The following is a 21,109-nucleotide window of genomic DNA, read 5'->3' on the forward strand; positions in this document are numbered from 1 at the left end:
TATACATTTAAAACATTTCTTTATTCACTTCTTCGGAATTTTTGTTGCCCCACTACAATATTTGTGGTTTGCCTACACAAAAGTACTAGGAGTTCCATCTATTGGCTTGTTATTAATCAGAATGATGCAAGACAGTTTAGAAACACACTGTAGAACATTTAGAACAAACTGTTGCATTTCTGTGAGTGAATTTCATTTGTCTTAGATGAGTTGCCATCTAAGACTAATGAGTCCCATTTGCCCAATTATGCTTAAAAAGAAAGACAAATGCATTACTGGTGTAAGTGCTAAATCAAGGCTCCAATTTAGGCATAAGTTATAAGGCTTCTCCACTTACCCATTGATTTTTTAAAAACATAAGTGCTGCAATGTCTTTGGTTGAAATATAAAGAGGTTTAGGTTCACAGTTATGGCTCACGTTGATGATCATTATGCTTTCCATTTTCATTGTGTTATAACTGTAACTGTGACCTTTCCAATGATTTGCAAGTAAAATGTGATTTTAATAAATTACTGGTTATAACATGTACATCAGTTATGGCAGGAAATTAAGATTTAGGAAAGTTTTTTGGGAGAATTTTTGTAATATCATAATATCATAATAGTGTGATTATGAGAAAAATATTCCCTGTCAATATAAAAGTTTAAAACTGGCTTATTGTGGACCTAAAGAAACTTTTTTCAGTTTTCATACTTTTCCTTTTTTTTACGTTTTATAATTTTTATGTGAAAACAATCTCTTACATACAGCTGAAAATAAATAAAGTACAGTTGGTATGTTTTTCAACATTACATGTATCTCATTTGTACGCTATTAATATAAACTCAATCTTGCTAGCCAGTAAGCAATGTGGGGTAGTAATGTTAGAACATGCAGATTACCGTTCAAATAATTGAACCTTGGTTCATTAAGTAGTCCTACAACTTTAACACAAAAATTAACCAGAAAAGTATGTGATAAACATGTCCTTAACAATCTTTTATCCATTTTTTTTCTTTCAGTGGTCTTTGCAGTGTATTATCATAATAGGTGGTCTAGGGTCTAGACCAAGCCTCCCATTAGGCTATGTTGTGGGCTGTTCTGTCACCTTGAGTGGCTATAACTTTTTCCACAGTCACAACAAAGAACTGAACCTATGTTAGTGGTTATATTTGCATGTAGGGTTTATAATGGTTTTATTTTAAGGTACATTGAATTCATCAAATTTTTTTTCTCTCTAAAGTGGAAATTACACATAATAACCAAGACATAAAAATTATTAAAGGGGTTTCCAGTTTTTAAACCTGTATCACTAATTCTTAAGAATCGTTAAGATCAATTTAAGATTGTCCATTAATTGTCCATTGCAGACTGAGCTTGGCCCCATTTGAGTGAGGAGTCACTATTAACTGTAACATCCTAAGACCATCTTTGATCTGGGTGATCATGTTGTCATCCACAGGCTCTCCATGCTAAATATATGTATGTCATTTTGTAATAAAAAACTAAAAATAATCAAATGTACAAATATATAAAATGTATTATAGCACTGCTACATCTTTAAGTATATCTTTGGATATTACTTCTATGCCATCGCTTTACTAGAGTAAGATTGCTACGTTTTTGGACTTTATTTTGCAAAAGGTTCTATGTACTTCTAGTATTATATATACTTGGTGAAAATTTTCTAGGTGTTTAACAGTTATTAGAAACCCATGATGGTAGAATATTGATGGTTTATTTAGTCTTGCAAATCCATTAACTAATGCTTTGAAATGGTCTTACATGAACAAAGTAGTATTAGAGGCTTTAAAATAAATGTTATGGTGTCACAATGCACTTATATACATTGTGGCGATTTATCAAATGTGTGACAAAGTAGAACAGTGCATAGTTAGACTATATAGTCTCATGTTGCACCAGATGTATGACTGTATCTGATGCTGGGTGATAAATCTGTTATAGTTTAAGACTTTGAAGTCATACTTTGCACTATCTTTTCATTGGTCTGGTTTACACCAGAAAAATTGTGGCAAAATTTCCAGAATTGCTTGTCAGAATTTTGTCTAAAATGTTCTAAAATCCTAACCAAAAGACAAATTTTATGGCACATATTGAGGGTAATTTATCATTCCTAAAATCCTTGGGACAGTTCAATATCATTGGAGCTCCACTGCCCATCAGATTCATTACAGTAGCTTTGGCTCTTTAATAAATGTTTAATAATATGCTCTACTTGCTGTCTGGGATTTTATTTCTCAAAAAGTTGCAAAATGCATATAAAGTCCAAGCACATACACCAGCAGGGGACAGGAGTGACCATGCAACTTTTTATGCAACTTTTTACCAGTCCCAAATCATGAATCTGGCTTTGCACAGTGTTGCACTAGCAGTGGTTCTATGTTTACACAGGTTTAATAAAATAGTGGAAATAGAACTGTGTGACCTTTGATCAGTGAAAACTCCCCAAAAACCTTAATGCGGCTTTTTTGAGACTTTTTCTTACGCCAAAAATGCCCAACAAAACCAATTATAAATAATCTCCATTATGCCAGAATTTTGCTCCAGAAATTTTGGTCCAGAAATCTTTCCCCATTATTATGATCATTAATCAAACCTTGAAAGGTAAATAATTCACAATTCTTTTATATTAATTACTTATTTTTGCATAGAATACATTTTACATATTGATGTGCAATGGATACATGGAGCAGTGCTACCTACATTATCATTTGAAACCCTCCGTCCTTGTATATGTTGCATCCAGCTATGTACACACACTTTATTAGCTTGTTGTTCCCAACTCAAATTTTTGTTAAAGTGGTTGTTGAATGTAAATGACACACTTGTTACTATTCATTTGCTGCAGCATGAAACAAATGGGTTGACTTTAAAGATTTTAGTGATTGTAGAACGAGAGTTCACTGATTGTAGAGCCAGCTGTCAGTTGCCTATTTACAGCTGTAACGACCCCAATGTTGAGGCTGCTGTTTGCATGGTTGGCCTGTAATGACAATGTCTATGGCATATCTTAGCACTTTTATTCTGCTGTCTTTTTTTTTTTACCAAATGACTCTTATAAAGAAATATGTTAATTAGTAACCAATAGATATAAAGATTGCCAGGGACAGTCCATTAATCCAATTTACCTCTAGAGTGTTGAGCTGAGTTTCCAGTAATGCTGCATTCAGGGTAGGTTATAAATGTAATTTTTTGCATCATTAACTTGCTTGATTAATCTAAGACAGTAAAAGCCAAATTAGAGAAAAGCATTGGTTTGCGGTAATTTCCAAAAGCCTTGTATTTTCTCCTAGTTGAGCATCTCAGAATAAAACATAATGCATATGTATGGTACATTTCCCTGTTTATCTGAACAGTATGATATCTTTCTTATTGCATGTTTTCTTGAAAATATGCGCTTTACCCTGTTTCTTCCCATTTCATGTGTTTTATCTTTTAGTTTTGATTAGTGCAATTATAGAGTATTTGCATAGTAATTGGGCATCATTAGTGCTGCTCGCATGCAGCTTATGGTGCATTAAAGTAAGTACTTTTTGTGATTTTGCCCTTCATCGAGCTGCATGCTTTTAAAGACTTGGCTCCTTTCACCAGACTACGTAATTTGGATTTATAAAATCCTGGTTAAAAGGGTTGTTGTACAGAGCATCCATCAAGAACAAACACTTTCCGGAAAATTTCAGAATACAAAATTGCTTCAGGCTTATAATATAACATTTTTTTTTAAAAAAAAAACATAGTTAAAATTTCAGTCAGCAATTGTGAAATCTTTTAGCTGCTTGATTTCTTTACTAGCCAAACTAAATTATAGTATTATTTGTATTTTTCTATTCATACATCCTGGAATTAAGTTCGGTGTTTTGAAAGTTGACAATGCCACAATCAAAGAAATAGCTACCCAAAGCAGGTAAAGAACATTCAAAAAATCTGAAAGAACAGACTCTACAGCTGTATGCATGATTACAGAGATTAGGAAAGTTTCAAGTGTTTTGTACCTTAAATAAGGATACAAAAAGTTACAGTAACAATGTGGGACCATTACACATTCAGACTTGGAATTTTGTATCAGTTTACAGTAAATGTTTCCTGTACTATACATGACATATCATTACAGTGAGGTAAGGAATGGTTTTAAAGTGTAATTTTTGAAACACAATAGGATCATATCAGAATTTATTGATTTGGGGGGTTAGTAATGGTAAGAACATTACTGATTGCTGACATTAAGTGAAAAAGTGCTGTATCTGCTTGTTGTCTGAACAATGTCACATATGGAACTATTGTGTTCATGAAAAAAGTATATTCAAAACCAGCATATCCAGTCCAATATAGACTTAGTGATTGCCTACATCACGGAAGTAAGAAAACTCCTTAAAGGGGTATTCCCATCTGGGCATTTACATTTAATTAAATTCATTTCCCATATGTAAACATTTCTTCAATTGGATGTTAATTAAAAAAATTTTCCTGTGTGAAGATAATTTCTCATAAATGTAGTCATGTTGTCCCATAGAAACCAGATAGCTTCCTCGGATACGACCACGTCACACTCTTGCAGCGGTGGCCAGACTTGTGCTATAGAGTCCTGCCGGACCACCAGGATTCAGCAATCATTACCACAGGGTGGCTGTGTGACCTGCAGTAACTCCCGGACCTTAACCTTTTGTTACTTTGTGCACTCACTCCAGCAGAGGTGGCCGTATCTGAGGAAGCTATCTAGTTTCTAAGGGACAACATGACTACATTTATGAGAAATTATCTTCACATAGGAACATTTTTTTTAATTACATCCAATTGAAGAAATGTTTACATATGGCAGATAAATGAAACTGAATGTGAGTATCCAGACGAGAATACCCCTTTAAGGAGACATAAAAGACTGCCTCACTAGGCATATGGAGACTTATAGCTATTTGTACTCCACTGGGGATTCTGAAAGATTAAATTTGCAAATATATTTTGCAGGAAGGAAAACATGGCCTCTTGACTACATTTTAAGGCAACCCCCGCCCCTTTTTCAGCAAGCATGACTTTTCCAGAATGCCCAATGAAATGATGAGGGATAGTAGCCAAACCAGTGTATCAAAACAGCCCTGGAACAGATATACTGGTTTGGCTTTTAGCTTACATTATGTCTTTAGGTCTTGTTAAAGTCATGCTTGATTTTTAAGGAAGCTACATTACAAGGTAGCCAAGAGGAAACATTTTTTCCTATCACCAACCCCCAATCAACCTTTGATAGTCAACTGCATTGACTCTCTATCTATATTTTTTGTGTTAAGAAACCTTTTTCACAATCTATATTTATAATAGGTAAAGACGATTTACACAAATGCTACATACATATCATTGAAATTTACAACAAAAAATTCCAACACAGGAGGATTAGTCTTTTTGGCCTTTCCAAAAATTCAGTTTTGTAATATCGCAGACTTTTAAATCTTTTACAATATTGAGTTGAAAAAGTTTTGAAAAAATATTTTTTTTATAACATCATCTATTTGTAATTACATTCAAATAGAAATAAAATTCATTAATTACCCTAATATTCACTGCATGGTACATTCATTTAATCAAAACCATAGACGGAGCACTGGTTAGAGCCTTTCCCTAGAAGAACACAATAAAAATAAGAGTATTCTGTTATCTTGTTTCTTAAGTACCTTGATGTTTAAAAGGAAACACTGTTAAAGAGAACCCATCAGGCAAATTAACCCCCAAAACTAAATATTTTTTCATAAACTGCCCTTCGAAAGGATTGTCCCTATCCCTTCATTGTCTCTCTACATGCCTGTAAACTAAAACAATCAGGTACTAAAGCTGTATGCAAATTACCTGAGAGAGGTCCAGTGAATCATTATCATATTCAGCTGTCCAGCTTATTCATGAGTGGGAGGTACAGCCATCCCCCCAGTGCTTGACTGACAGCCTGTTTAATGATGTGAGGTATAATGGTGTAATGTCTCCTCAATGTGCTTCCTTATGCTGGCGCCCCCTACAGCCTGTATGTGTATGAGTATATGTATATATGTGTGTGTATGAGATACTCCTATACACATTACTGACAGCCTGAATAATGATGTGACACTTCTGGTGCTGGCTTTTTTCGGGGCTTCCGCAACCCCTGCAGCCTTGTGTGTATTCAACTGTTCCAGGTTGCGTCATGTGTATATCTAAGCATGTCAGGTACTTGTGTAGCTGATGTCTGTGTCTCACACATGTGTATAGCAGAACATGTCAGGCACTTGTGTAGCTGATGTCTGTGTCTCCCACATGTGTATAGGGGAACACAGCATGTCAGCAGATAAAGCACAGACATGTGCAATGCTTTACTATATATTACACACAGACATGAGAACAGGAACTAGACGGGAGGGGTAAGTAACATCACTTTCCCTCTACATGTTTCCAGACTCATTTGCATAACTAAGAAAAGATGATTTAGAATGATTAATGTGTGAATTGACTAGATAAAGGCTGGGATGGAAACCTTGTGAGCTGCTCCAACAGGTAGTGGTGACAGAATTAGTTACAGAGACCTCATGACAGGTGTCCTTTAAGTTTTATTCAAAAACATTAAAAAGTTTACCATGAAATTAAATAATGATGATGCCCTTAGACTCATTGATGAATAGTGATATTTGACACTGAAGATGACAATGATATCTGATGAGTCATGTGATCAGTTCTAATAAGCTGTTTACACGGTCGGGGCACAAACAATTTTACTTCTGAAACCTTTCCCGTGTACAAACTCACACTCACACACCGCTATTAGAGTATCATAAAGTATGATAATGAGGTATCTTTATCCCAGGTTAACGCAAAGTTAAAACAGAAGGATTATCAAAACCTCACGTTAGTTAAAATTGAATGCAAATCATATTCAGATAAGCTGAAGTACATGCTGTTTGTAATCCTCTGCCTTTCTCTCACACTAAAAGGCTTAATTTGCAATGCTCATTTTGCATTTCATTTACATGTGATTATGTTAGCAAACTGTCAGGCAGCCAAATCAGACTATGATGATGATGATGACAATGAAGATATTAACAGAGATGATGACAGTAATAATAATATACATACGCTAACATTTACTCTCTATTTACAGAGTTACATCTGTTATTGTAGAGATACATAACTTTTCACTATAAATAAATCTAGCGAGCCGCTTTACATGTAGTCTTGTCACAATATAACCAATCTCACCCTTAGACCAATACAACCTTATACTAGCGCTAGTTATAACACTGTGTAATTACTAATATTATAATTATTGTTATTCCCTGGAGCGAATCATTAGAAAAGTGCTCCACATACATAACATTACAATATAAAATAAGTACAAAAGACACAAAACTAGATTGAAATTACACAAGTAGAAAAAGGACCCTGCCCATGAGGGATCACAATTAGTGATGAGCCACCAGTAACACCCATGATCGCTGACGTCATGCTAGTGCCACAGCAAATTCAGTTCAGCTGGCAACTTTTCCATCAATAGTGTGTGTTAACAGTGGGAGGAGGATTGAGCCAGAGGTAAACTTACTTTGCAGTTGGGTCCACTCAACACCATTCACAATCTAAGGGTAGGGTAACTGGAAACACCAGGGCATCATTTATCTTATCCCTGTTTGTTTTGGCATGTTTTTGCCTTTGTCTTTATTCCATCTTCTTCCGTGGTAATTTATCATTCTGACTTTTTCCTTGTGTTACATTTTTTTTCAGATCTCTTTTTTGTGACATTTATTAAAAATGTCTCAACATGTTGCACAAATGCCTCATGTGACTTATTTCCATTTTCTAAGATTTCCTTAAGTATGGTTTCATCTGGAGTTTTTTGTGCCAAAAATGTTGCAAATTTAAGACAATTTGCGACATAAAACACATCTGGAATGGAAGATAAATGTGTCTTACAGACTTCAGTGCACATTTCAAAAAGTCCCCAAAATTTGCAAAAATGGCTATGCGCCAGAAACAGTCTCAAAAAGACAGAAAAAAAGTTAGAAAAATAAATGACCCTCTAGGTGTATTTTAGTCTATTTGAAAATAGTTTTTCCATTGAATTTGAAGGCTTGGAATGTGGGGGACACCTGACATTTGAGTAGAGATTTCCATAGTTGGAGAGGAAAGCAAAAGTTTATGTGAGAATTGGAGATTATCTTTATATTTTATTAATTTAATAGCTTATTGAAATATAAAATATCTGCAAAACCATGACTTCACTTGAGAATATTGTAAAATATGTATTAGATATGCAAAATGCTCAAAAATATGTAGATTGTTTGATTTTTCAAAATTTTTGACCATAGATTTTTTTGAATTTTACATATTTAATATAATTTTAACAATATTGTCATATGAACATACCTGTATTTTTGGACTGTAAGGTGCACAAAAAATCCTTTGATTCTCTCAGAAATCAAAGGTGCACGTTATAGTCCAGTGCACCTTATATATGAACCGCACTTACAGACAAGAGCTGCCTTGAGCTATGCACAGGTCTGCCACCTGCTGCTCATTCATCCTTATAATAAGGTGCGCCTTATATATGAACCTAGATATTTTAGCAGGCATTTATTGATGGTGCGCCTTATAATCTGTTGCGCCTTATAGTCCCAAAGATACTGTAATATTTTATTACCCTTTTTGATACTGAGGGCAAGATCTAAAACCCACACCTCTGATTCCAATTTTTTTCAATAGTGAGCACTCCCCTAAATCTCTTTGCTAATGTGAATATCCAACATCAGAACCTCATAATATTTAGAATATGAAGAAGAGGGAACAAGTTTAAATTCATTGGATTTTGCAATTTATTTATTTTGCATTTATTTTTGGTCTCCAACATCTTTTATTCACCCCTTATATATTTTCGTTTTTTTAAAATATCCCATGAAGGCCCCACATAGAAATCTACTATCATGAAAAGACAAAGATAAATAAAGTGTTCTTGAAACCACTATTTCACATAAGAAAGATTTAACTGCGGTGAAATCAATGTAAATTTGATCTCATGCATCAGAGTGCATTATCATTCTTAGGATTTTGTGTTTTTTTCTTTTTCATGGGAAGAAGATAAACATTTTAATGAAATGATACTTCTATGCAGATGGTTATTTAACCTAATAGATAAGGACATTTAGCTTTAATCTTGAAGCTAGTGTGATCTTAATGGAACTAAATTGATTATCTGATTAAAGAGGCTGACATCCCACACTACTTTTACAGGTAGTTTTTGTAGTCTCATTTTAAATATAATGCAAAAAAGATTTAATAAAATTTCATAATGGCTATAAGGATATAGGATACAGCTGTAAAATTTCTAAAGAGACCTATGAAAAATTCAAAATTGGAATTGGTATAACATATAACCCAATGTTATCTCCCATGTTGCCCTTGCACATTCTGTACTAGTTACATGCAGAGAAGTGTGTCCTAATAGCCATTCATTTCATTAGTATATCTAAAGAGAGAAAGAAATAAAATGCTATTTCTTAGTCATAATCACACAAGTCCGTAGTCTACCAGAGAAAAAATAGAAAGAAAATTAACCTGCGGTATCCATATAGACATCTCCAGAGGACTTTTATTCACATTACATTTGCAGAACAACCTTTCTACTTTAAGAACTTTTTCTGACCCATTTGAAACAAAGGATCTGATGGCTGGATGGCTACATTAGGATTTGTTGTTTTTAAAATAAGCACATTTTTGGATTGTTTTTCGCACTATAAATTGAGCTTTTATGTTGTAAAGTGTAGCTAAACTTCAAAGTCAAATTGCATAAGTCAAGAGTGCAGATAATAATCATAAACATTTTAATATAATTTATTTTAGCATTAATGTTTCTTCACACACGGAAACTAACAGTGTATGAACAAGAAGAAGTTAAAGTTTCGATTAACTTGCCTCTTTAAAAATGCCTCCTTACAAAACTGCATTGTTAAGTTAAAGGAAATCTACCATCAAGGATGGATAAACCGGAGGCACTTACTCATAGCACTATGACTGCGGTAACCTTCTTATATTTGTTATCCATGGTCTACTTCCTTCTAAAATCAACTTTTTAAATTATCCATGGTCTCCTTCCTTCTAAAATCAACTTTTTAAATTATGCTTATGAAAATGAAAGGCTACAGGGGTGCTTCCCAGAGATTTATAGGCTGTTACACTATATTTCACTCCACTAGGTATCCTGAGCACTTCCCCCATTTCTTTACCTAATGCAATCTCACTGCAGCACAGGATGCTTAAGAACACAATGGGAGGGGGTAAGTACTCCTGTAACCGCCTGTTATCTGCACATAATGGGGGGTCATTCATCTTATCTCTGTTTGTTTTGGCTAGTTTTTGCCTGTCATTTTTCTGTCTGCCTTTTAGTAATTTATCAATCTCACTTTTTCCTTGTGTTAAATGGGGGATTTTTTTTACAATTTCTTTTCAAGCTATTTGTTATAAATATCTCAAAAATGTCGCAAGCCACTTCTATCCATTTTCTAAGTTTTCTTTAAGTATAGTTTAGTCTGGAGTTTTTTGCGCCAAAATTTGAGACAATTTGAAATGATTAATGTCATTTGCGACGTTTAGCACATCTGGAATTACAGATAAAAGTGTCTGACGAAAAACAAATGTCCAGCAGACTTTTCAAAATGTCCCCAAAAAGGCACACAAAAAAAATGTCTAAAAGAAGACAGAAAAAACAGGAAGAAAAATAAAGATAATTGACCCCCAATGTGTTTGGTAACACTTATTCTACAAGCTCCTGGTACTAATTACCATCAGGACATGTTCGGCATTCTATATAACATTTTGTAGGGCCATAAACACTAAGCTGGTAGCAAAGAATAATTGCTATATGCTTTTTTTGTCTGATCAGTGGTTTGGCTTAGGGTCTGGTCCAGAATCCAATGTGTGGGCAGTAGCATTTGGTGGCACATTTAAGGCATTGATACTAAGAAGCATCAGGATATTGTAAACAGCACTGCTAGTTTTTTTCAGGAATAAAAAAATAAAGGGACGAAAAAAATAAATAAAGGGGCTTTGGGTCCTTTAAAAAATGTATTATGATTTCCGTTACATATATCTGTTAGCTAAGAATTTTTGATTGATAATTGATCTAAACATGGAAGTGACAGTTTTTTTAAGGTGACAATAAAGTGTGGAGACATTTTGTTTTGCCACAATTGCTCAACAGTTTCCAACGTTTACAATCAATTGTGTCATATAATAATTGACCCAGCACAAGGGATATTTAATAGTTCATTGTTAGGTTCATAGACATTACATGTACAATGGGATAATATTCAGCTTACAAGTGTATAACCTCTGTAGATAAGAAGATGACCTTGTCACTGTGCAGAGGCTTATTTTTTTTGTTTATGATCTGTAACACTGGACTTAGCAATAAGCATAATATTTGTTCACACTTCACCCCATTCACAAACAGATATAACCATTTGCTTTTTTGAACCAATAAATTTATATAATGTGTTCAACTTCAACTTTCCAAAATAATTTGGAGAAATCTGTATTTTAGTGTGTATTCACAAGGAATTGCACGGTTACTGGTCATTATGTGACCAACAATATTAATTTCCATGTTAACTTTATCTTCAACTTCTAGTTGTCTCAGAGCAAGTCACTCCTCCTTATCCCATTCTGCATAATGCTTCAATATAATCTGACACCTCAGGAAGCTTCTGCCTGCCCTGGTAGCAAAATAAAATTTAGGCGAAAAAGTAAGGACAGGTAGAAGCCTGAGGAAGCAAATGGATAAGATGTCTGTGATAAGATGTAATAGAAAAGTTACACGGGCTAGGACAGGGAGCCCTAATTCTGAGCCCCCAGTCACCTGCCTGCTTAATGGTTTCTCACTAAACAGTCACCAATAACTAAGTGTCATTTTGTCCCTGCACCAAGGTGTGAACATGCAACAAGACAAACAAACAACACAAAGGGGAGTCACAACTAGATAGCAAGTAAAGTACAGAATTGAATAAATTGGAGAAAAATCAAGAATGAAAGCCAAAATCGAATAACCAGAATAACAACAAGTAGCATAAGCAATGAATGGGAGCTAGAAGCAAACTGGGGAAAAGTGAACACAAATAATACATAAGAGTGTTCCAGGTGAGAGAGACAGAGCTCTGCAGGTGTGTGAGTCTTTACCCCTGCTGGCTCGGAGCAAGGATTGCAGAGCACACGGTTCAGACTGCCAAAGATCAGAACTATTTATAAAGTCTATTAAAACTGGAATAATTATTTAAGGAAATTAAATATAGTTAGAGATACCTCATGTTTATGTACCAAGCACATTACATCTGCAACTTTTTGGAAAACATCTTTTAGGAACAAACAAACAAACATTACTAATATAAATGTGGCAGTAACTTTGTAAGATCACCATGTACCATAGCTTAATTATGTTATTAGTGGAAAATGAAACTTTAATTCCCAGAATAATGTCATCATTTTCAAAAGTACAACCAATTTTTCCTACCAAAGCTGTTTGTGCTTAGAAATATTTTAGTTCTATGCATTTTTAGATTTCTCCCCCCATTTTTTTGCCTTTCATGATCCATATTTTACTTTTCTTCACTTTATGTCACATTATTTCTAAACCCTTCTTGTTGAACTAAAGTGTCTTCTTGCTGAGCTGAGATGTGTGGAAGCAATTAGCTTGTATAACTATGTGGTTTTTCAAGCATGGCCATAGTTTGGGGGTTAATTTATGACTAAGTAGTCATGCAATGTTACACATTTCATTTTTATATAATCTGTGTGACTGGTAGAGTTTGACTTGTGTTTTAGAATCCACCCTATCAGCGCTTTGCTTGTACACATTCTCTAAGTTCTGAACTCTAACATCAATCCTGTTATTTGGCACCTCTCCATCGCAGACAAATAGCCATTCAGAGTGATACAGGAGTTTTCAGAGTCAACATAAACTCTACAGATTGATTTGTTACTTGAGATGACTAACTTTAGTGTCTGTTCTTTCAGCTGCATAATCTCAAAAGCTGTACCTGCTTCTTACTTTGTTGTAAAATAAAACTGTCTGATGTGAAATTATAAACCCATTAGTTGACATTCAAAAAAAAAGAAAATTCAAGAATTTATGTTTTCATCTACACAGCCAGAGCAGAAGAGAAACCAATATAACATGTAATTACAACTATATATTGTAGTTGTATATAGAATATGTTCACGTTAGGCTTTATTGTCCATAGTTTTTCAGATGGTTGACTCTTTCTTGTTTTATCATCTTGTTCTTCAGGTATTTTGAATATGTTTCAATTATCATTTATTATAATGCATATTTTTTATTAAAATGTGTTCATGCTACTTTCCACAAGTTTGATTTTGGAATATTTTTCAGAAGGCCAAGTGTTTTATATATTTGCAACTTATGACAGAGGACATAAATGGTTTTCCCAATATTGGCAAAATTACATCAAAAGACCAAAATTGCATAAAACAAAATATAAATTTTATAGTCTGGTGGTACCGCCTTCTCCAATTTTCTGTCATATTCGCCTTGAAATAGTTGTAATTCCTGGCACATGGACAAGATTTGCGACTATTTCTCCCCTTACGCAAACTCCACAACAGATGGGGTTGGTGGGGTGTGAAAGGGGGTCATGTCTAGTGGCAGAGTGGGCTAGCGCAGAGCGTTCCTGCCTCCTACCTGTACAGTAATCCTGGTGAAGGTTTTAATGTAATACTATGCCAGGCAGGACTCACCTGCCAAAGCTTCATGTGATATCCAGTGAGTGAAATTTGGCAATGACCCTTATTGCTTACAATTTCCTTATTTTATACACTAGAATTTACATTTTTTTTCGATAGCACAATATACTTGTAAGGTTAAAATACAATGTATTAGGCATGTTTATTCTTTTTAGCAAATTTTGCAGACATAAAGACTTATCATGAATTTCTGCTATTTCAATAAGTGCTTAAATGTCTATTTTTTTTTCCACATTAATATCTATACACTAATGTTAGTACCAGATGGTCAGCAGGAAAATATAAAGCATTATCATCAGTAATTGTGGATAAACTGCTTACTAATAAACAATTTATCTCTATTTTATCCAGCAATATACCTAGGCGAACCGCACAGTTATGTTTTTATTCACTAATCTCCTTTTTATCTTTTGTGCAGTAGAGCAATGAAGATTGTGTTTCTGATATGATTATCTACTTAGAGTATATTTGGCAAAAATTCAGATAGCATTAATCAGCGTAGAAGGATTACTTGGTATAGTGTTTCCTGGCTTACTGTTCTATTTACAGTGTGAAAACCATATAAGCCTATTAGTCTATTTAGTAAATTTTTTTTCAATTATACCAACAATAATTTGTGACAATTTTATCTACAGTTTACTTAGTTGCTCTTCATTTATATTTAAAATTATATGCAATTATTTAAATGTACTTTTTGCCCTCATATTAAATTGTGCATCATTAGTCATATACTAAATATTAATCTTGCCCAATAGCATTTGCCTTACAGGTTTTTCTCCATATGTTCATTCTTATAAAGTCATTTATGTTATGTCTAATGTTTGTATAAGCAGTGTGTAGCTACCCATGAATGTGTGGTAAAACTTGGAGTTTTAGCAAGGATATACTCATTAGGGGAATTGTTAGTTTTACTTTAGCCTGCATTGCCATAAATTGCTCTAAATCTATCAAATGGTGCATGACATTAATTTAGTACATCAAAACCCATCTTCAAAGTTGCATTGATACATTTAATGTAAAGATAAATAATTGTGTGACTTTTTCAAACAATAGTTACTAAAATGCCTACGTTAGGTTTCATATATTGACTTAATCACACTAAAGCTACATTCACACTGCCGCATGGGGGACGTATATACGGCCGATATACATCCCCCACAGACGGCAATGGGTGCACGGCGCCCTACGGTAGCGGTATGGTGCAGCACACATGCGGCACCGTACCGCTCCATACCCCTGGGAAAAGATAGGAGTTGTCCTATCTTTTCCCGTATTACGGCGCCAAGTGCCATATATCCCATGGAGAGGGGCGGGGGTTAGCAGCGCTCACCTCCTCCTCCTCTCCCCACATGCTGCTGTGAGCTCGCCGTGCTACGGTACGGCGGGCAATGGCAGTGTGCATGTAGCTTTACTTTGATGAATCATATTTATTCTGAAGGGACTGGCCCACAATCTAATGTAGAGTATATGGAAATGTCCTTATTGTCCTTTTATGCTACATGTGCAATCATGGGAAATCCTGCCCTATGCCCTGTCATGCCCACTTGGCCCTCCCTATACCACATGACACCCACTTGTCACTCCATCGAGATGTGTAGCTGCCACCCTAAGCCATTCTCCTAATGCACTTCAAATCACTTCAGCCTCTTTTGCATATTTCAAAAGTGAAGTTATGGCACAGAAGCAGCCGCTGGACAATACAATGGTACAATAAATAGGTATGAGTGGCATATGTGGGGATATACCTATTTAACATAGCAGTTAGTTTGGGTAGGTAAATTGCTGTGACAGATTCCTTTTAAGTGGTCTGTCCTTTATGTTCATAGATCATCTCATGGTTATGGGCTTTATAAATGTAAATAAAGAAAGCAAAATAACTTCAGAGGCAGAGGTGCTTTCTTTTGAACACCCTACACTTCATGTAGATTGTTTACATCCAACAACTCTTCATCATCTACATCTAGTTAAATTACTCCATACAGTCTGTCCTTGAGTTTCGAACACCCGACTTACAGATGACCCCAGTTACAGATGGTCTTCTTTGACCACTGTACCTTCTAGTGAAGCTGTATAGATGTTTTACTTTAGTTCCACGCTGCAATAATAAACTGATGGAGTCGAAATGGCAGCAATAAAGATTTTATGTTAATACTTGTCCCCTTGAAAATCCAAAATTTTCAAAATCCAGTGGTCACAGGGATGAAATAAAAAATTGGTGGGAGATACAATTACAAAGTAAACAAAAATATGGTTCTTACTTACTTACAAACCTACAGAACCTATCATGTATGTAACCCAGGGACTTCCTGTATTGTACTTTTTAAGATAAAATTCTAGAGATAGATACATAGATGATAGATAATAGATGATAGATAATAGATAGACAGATAGATAGATAGATAGATAGATAGATAGATAGATATATAGAGAGATAGATAGATAGATAGATAGATAGATAGATAGATAGATAGATAGATAGATAGATAGATAGATAGACAGACGGACGGACGGACGGACGGACGGACAGACAGACAGACAGACAGACAGACAGATAGATAGATAGATAGGATATAGATAGATAGATAGATATATGGATAGATGGATAGATGGATAGATAGATAGATAGATAGATACATGATAGATAGATACATTTGTGCAGGTGCACTTCTCATCTTGTAAGTAAACTTTGTGGAATGATGCTTTGGAAATCATGGGATCCTTATTGACCAAAGGTTAGAGGAATTTAATCACAGACTGACTCATTCTGATCTCTAGCTCTTGACAGAAAATAATTAGACTTTCTCATAACCCAACGTGTCATATGTGATGTGAATTTTTGCTGTGTAAAATGAAACAGAAGTCTAAAGCAGAGTCAAATAAAATCTTAACTCTTCATTTATGAAAGTTAAAACAATTCTAGTAAAGAAGAAGCCGTTCTGTTATATGAGCAAAATAAAAGCTTCAATTGAATTAGATTTGTAATCTGGGTTATGGTAAAATGAAACATGTGAAGTGAATCAGTACAGTGTAATGCAAATGAATCAGGTCCATCTAAACCCCATTCTTATACAGAATAAAAACTCATGTTTAGACATGGTTTCAGAAAATAAAGGATATAGCACACATTATCTGCAATTCCCTTATTGTAGAAGTGTGTGACATGTATACAGTTCATGTATGTAGCAGTTATTTACACATTAATAAAAGTTTATCGAGGAAAAGTCTACCCATATCCGGTTGTTGAATTGTATAGCATGATGGAGAAAAAGCAATGAATCATATGGGGGTGGGGGTAGATTTACTTTATGAGGACTCTTATAATCTGTGACTTGTGGGTCTTAAAGGTATTGGCCACTCATTTTTTGTAATATGTGTGTAAGTATGGGGGCGGGATATTAGGTATTTTTTCAATACACATCTATTAATAGTTCTGCACTGCTTTATTGATATGTATAGTGAAGCCTCCTGTCTTTTACCTCATCAGCCAGAGATTCCTGTCCATAAAACGGCCGCAGATGGAGGGTCATGTGATCTCTATTTGCCCTGCCAGGACCTTAAGATAATATTCATACAGGAATGTCTGGTAGATGAGGTAAAAGACCAAAGGCTTCACTTTACATATCAAGAAAGCAGAGAACTATTAATAGATGTATATTGGTAAATTACCTAATACCCTGCCCCCCACACTTACGCACACATTACAAAAACATGAGCTAAAGTGGCCCACCCCTTTAATGTTAATGGCCTAAAGAAGTAAGATAAAATCTACTGTATGTATGTTATGAGCAGATATAGTTTTGCATTACATAAAGCTTCATTTCTTATCTTTAGTAACGATTAATCTGATACAATGGGGCAGATTTATCAAGCTGCCTGAAAGTCAGAATATTTCTAGTTGCCCATGGCAACCAATTACAGCTCAGCTTTCATTATACCAGTGCTCATTAATATTTTAAAGTCGAGCTGTGATTGGTTGCCATGGGCAACTAGAAATATTCTGACTTTTAGACAACTTGATAAATCTGCCCCAATGTGTGTGATTTGCATTACACCGCACTACATAAATTTTTTTGTTACACCCCATTATTTTTATTTTATATAAACATTATTTACATTTGTACTATATACGGACAAAATTATTAAGACACCTGCAAATTACACCTACCAGAGTTTTAACACAAGATGTTATACAGAATGTTCTACAAAACAACAGAAGAAAAGTTGTATGTTTAGGAAAGGTGGAGTTAATACATAACACCACAATAATTGTACTATGGCCCAATGGGTCCTCAATGTATGTCATTTTTATTGTTATAATGTGGAAAATTCTATAAAAATGTTTTTTAAAAAATCAACAAAAGACATGCATAGCGGATCTAACTGCATGATAGGTGCAATGGTAAACGCTGTATACCCAATTCTCTCTTTTATATGCTAGTGGATATTATTGCTTTTACTGTATATGATAAGGGATGAGCTGACCCAAACTGCAATTTCTGGGCCCATGCTGAACATTGCTGGTTCAGCTTTCTGAACCCAGATTTGAGGGCCGTTGTTCGGGCTCTACCCCACCGGTAACACTCGCGATCAGTGCTGGCATTTTGATTGGTTGTGCACAAGCGCCGGTGGCATTTTAGTGTTGGTGGCAGTTAATCAAACCTTTTTTCAAGGTTCGCGGAACCCAAACCGATTGGGTCCACTAGATAGTACAGATGCCCACAATCAGGAATGTCTACATTTGAATCCACAACTTCTTCCACATGTGTTACATGCAGATTTGTGTGCATTGGATTTTATGAATTTTATAAATATTGAAATACTGAGGATTTCTAAAAAGAACAAATCTGCATAATGTACAAGAGATTTTTGGAATCTTCTTGCATTCTCTGGCACTATACTATGCTCTATCTAATCTCTACCTAATCTGGTCTTTGTGGATTTACCCTGTGAGAGAGTATACAACCCGGTATATTTTCATGATGACAAAATATCAATGTCAGATCCATTTTTACATTACTACTATACATGTACTATTTACTATTAGGTATTCTCAATATAGTTGTCTCTTTATTAAAGATCGCTAATGTCACATCTATTAACAGAAACATTCATTATCATCTTAGAAGTTTGTATGACTTTTATTTGCTTTTGTTTTAAACTGTGTCAGTAATTAAAAGCACATTACCGTGATTAATAATTAGCGAACAAGCAGGAGAGCGGATACACCTCTGTAGACCTTGGGAGCCTCGCACATGATTTACAAGGGTTTGGGGGCTTTATTCAAATTCTGAAGCTACTACAGATGTGAATGTTGTTTTCACATAGAAACAATGTTTAAAGATCATTGTCTGAGATGTATTATACTTTGCATTTTATTAATATTTTGACTGAGTGAAGATTTTAATGAGCTCTACAGCGTTTTCTTTATTCTCTGTTGTCAGCCTCTCATGGGTGATATTCTAATGAAGTAATTAACCTCAATATTAAAAATAGCACAGTTTTTTTTCTTGATCAAGTACAGTACATCTTTCATGCTCAGTTCCAAATATCTTTTGTCCCTCCGAAAAAAAGCTTTCCATTATTTTTCATGCAGCAGCCCAGTGGATTATAATTCTTAGGTACACAACTAGATTCTACAATACTGTTTGTTCTCTGTTAGAAGCTCTATAGATGTAAATAATACACTTTTATTCAATCTTAAGGTAGTCAGGTGGTAGTTATGTAAATTGGACACTTGAAAATAACATATTTTGTTCAAATTCAATCATTTCCAGATTTTTGTAAAGTGTTATTTCATGCAACGGTCACTCCCACATTCAGATTTTTAAGAAAATTTTTATGAAGGACTAGAATGTTACCATTTTAAAATTGTGCATTTTATATTTAATTGATTTTGTTGTTATACCTTTATACTTTACACTTTTTTTTTACATTGTAAAGAAATCTACAGATAGTGGTAGTTAACAGTTATGTAGTGTGGTATATTTCTACTTTTTGAGTTTTAAAATAAATCAAGCACCCAAAAATCATTACAAAAACCTATAAATATGCTGTAAATTACTGTCCGTCGCTAGTTTTGACATGCCAGAACACCTAGAAAACGAACTTATACTTAACAACCTGGAGGATGGGAACAAGATGTCCGGCACTCCAGGCGGCTAATTATGCATAACCTCACCACCCTTCGCATGACGTTGCCTCCCTGTCCCAGCATGGGAGAGGGAGGTGGTGAGGGCATTCATAATTAGCAGCCCGGAGCGCCGGACACCTTGTTCCCATGCTCCGTGCTGCTAGTTATAACTTTCTTTTCCAGGTGAGCCCAGCGTGTCAAGACTAGCAATGGACAGTGCCAGGCTCAAGATGACAGGGAGCTAGGGGGGGGGGGGAATTATATATTTTTAAAATATTTTTTGGATGGTTGATTTCCTTTAAGTAGCAGCATGATTACGAAATAAGCACAATGTGCTAGATTGATTTGGTTTGTTGATTTGACTCTGTTCTGAGTGACTGATCTAGTGATCTTCTCTGTATAGAATAACTCTGAACATCTCAAAACAGGTAGAGTATATGTCACATATTGAGGCAAGGGCAGGGTAACACGAAACATTATTTCATAAACAGCAGCCCGGCAAAATATTTTTTTTTAGCATATTGCAAAAATATATTTGCATCACTACTCATGGTGCACAATTTTTTAAAGGATTTGCTATATCTGTTACAAATCCAGCTGATTAGACTACACGCCACACGCCAATATTTTTTAATTCAATTAATTTAAGTTGCAAAAAATCTCACCTTGTCTCAGGTGGTGAACTTGGCAGGAAGAAGCAGAAACACCAACTTTGTAACTTTTTGGGGCAAAAATTTTTCATTTCTTTTTTGTAAAGTTTCATCCTCCACACCAGGCAGCAATGTTAGACTAAAAAGCACAGGTGCAATTTTATACAAGGACTACTATTCTAAAAAAAAATTATACTAAGAAACAAGACATAAAAATAACTAGACAGGAAAACTAGAAAGAGAAATGGTAAATCTCCCCCATTGTGGTTTGTTTATAAATAATAGGAGCTCTTAACTAAATTCCAACTAAGATAAGGTTGGTCACATTTGTATAAAATCCATCACATTTTTATGTTATGTGTATAGAATTCTAAAATTGAGGCTCTAGCCAAAAACGTTACTTTTACTTTGTTGCAGAATCCGGAGTCTATGTATAGGCATTACAGTGAACTAAAGTCAACAGTTCATTCTCTATCTCAGATTACTACTTTGAGTTATTTCATCCGCATATTCCCCAAGCTGTCTTACTTTTCCACTCTATGTATAGGTCATTTTATATCCCACTGTCCCATATCAGTA

General features: G+C 34.8%; 1 protein-coding gene across 2 annotated transcripts in view; it reads left to right on the plus strand.

The window, feature by feature from the left end:
- Window positions 1-21,109, plus strand: part of ZNF385D (zinc finger protein 385D) — a 215,337-nt gene that overhangs the window by 86,954 nt on the left and 107,274 nt on the right. The window lies entirely within an intron of this gene.

This window comes from Engystomops pustulosus, chromosome 5 (genome assembly GCF_040894005.1).
Source record: "Engystomops pustulosus chromosome 5, aEngPut4.maternal, whole genome shotgun sequence".
Classification (NCBI taxonomy): Eukaryota; Metazoa; Chordata; class Amphibia; order Anura; family Leptodactylidae; genus Engystomops; species Engystomops pustulosus.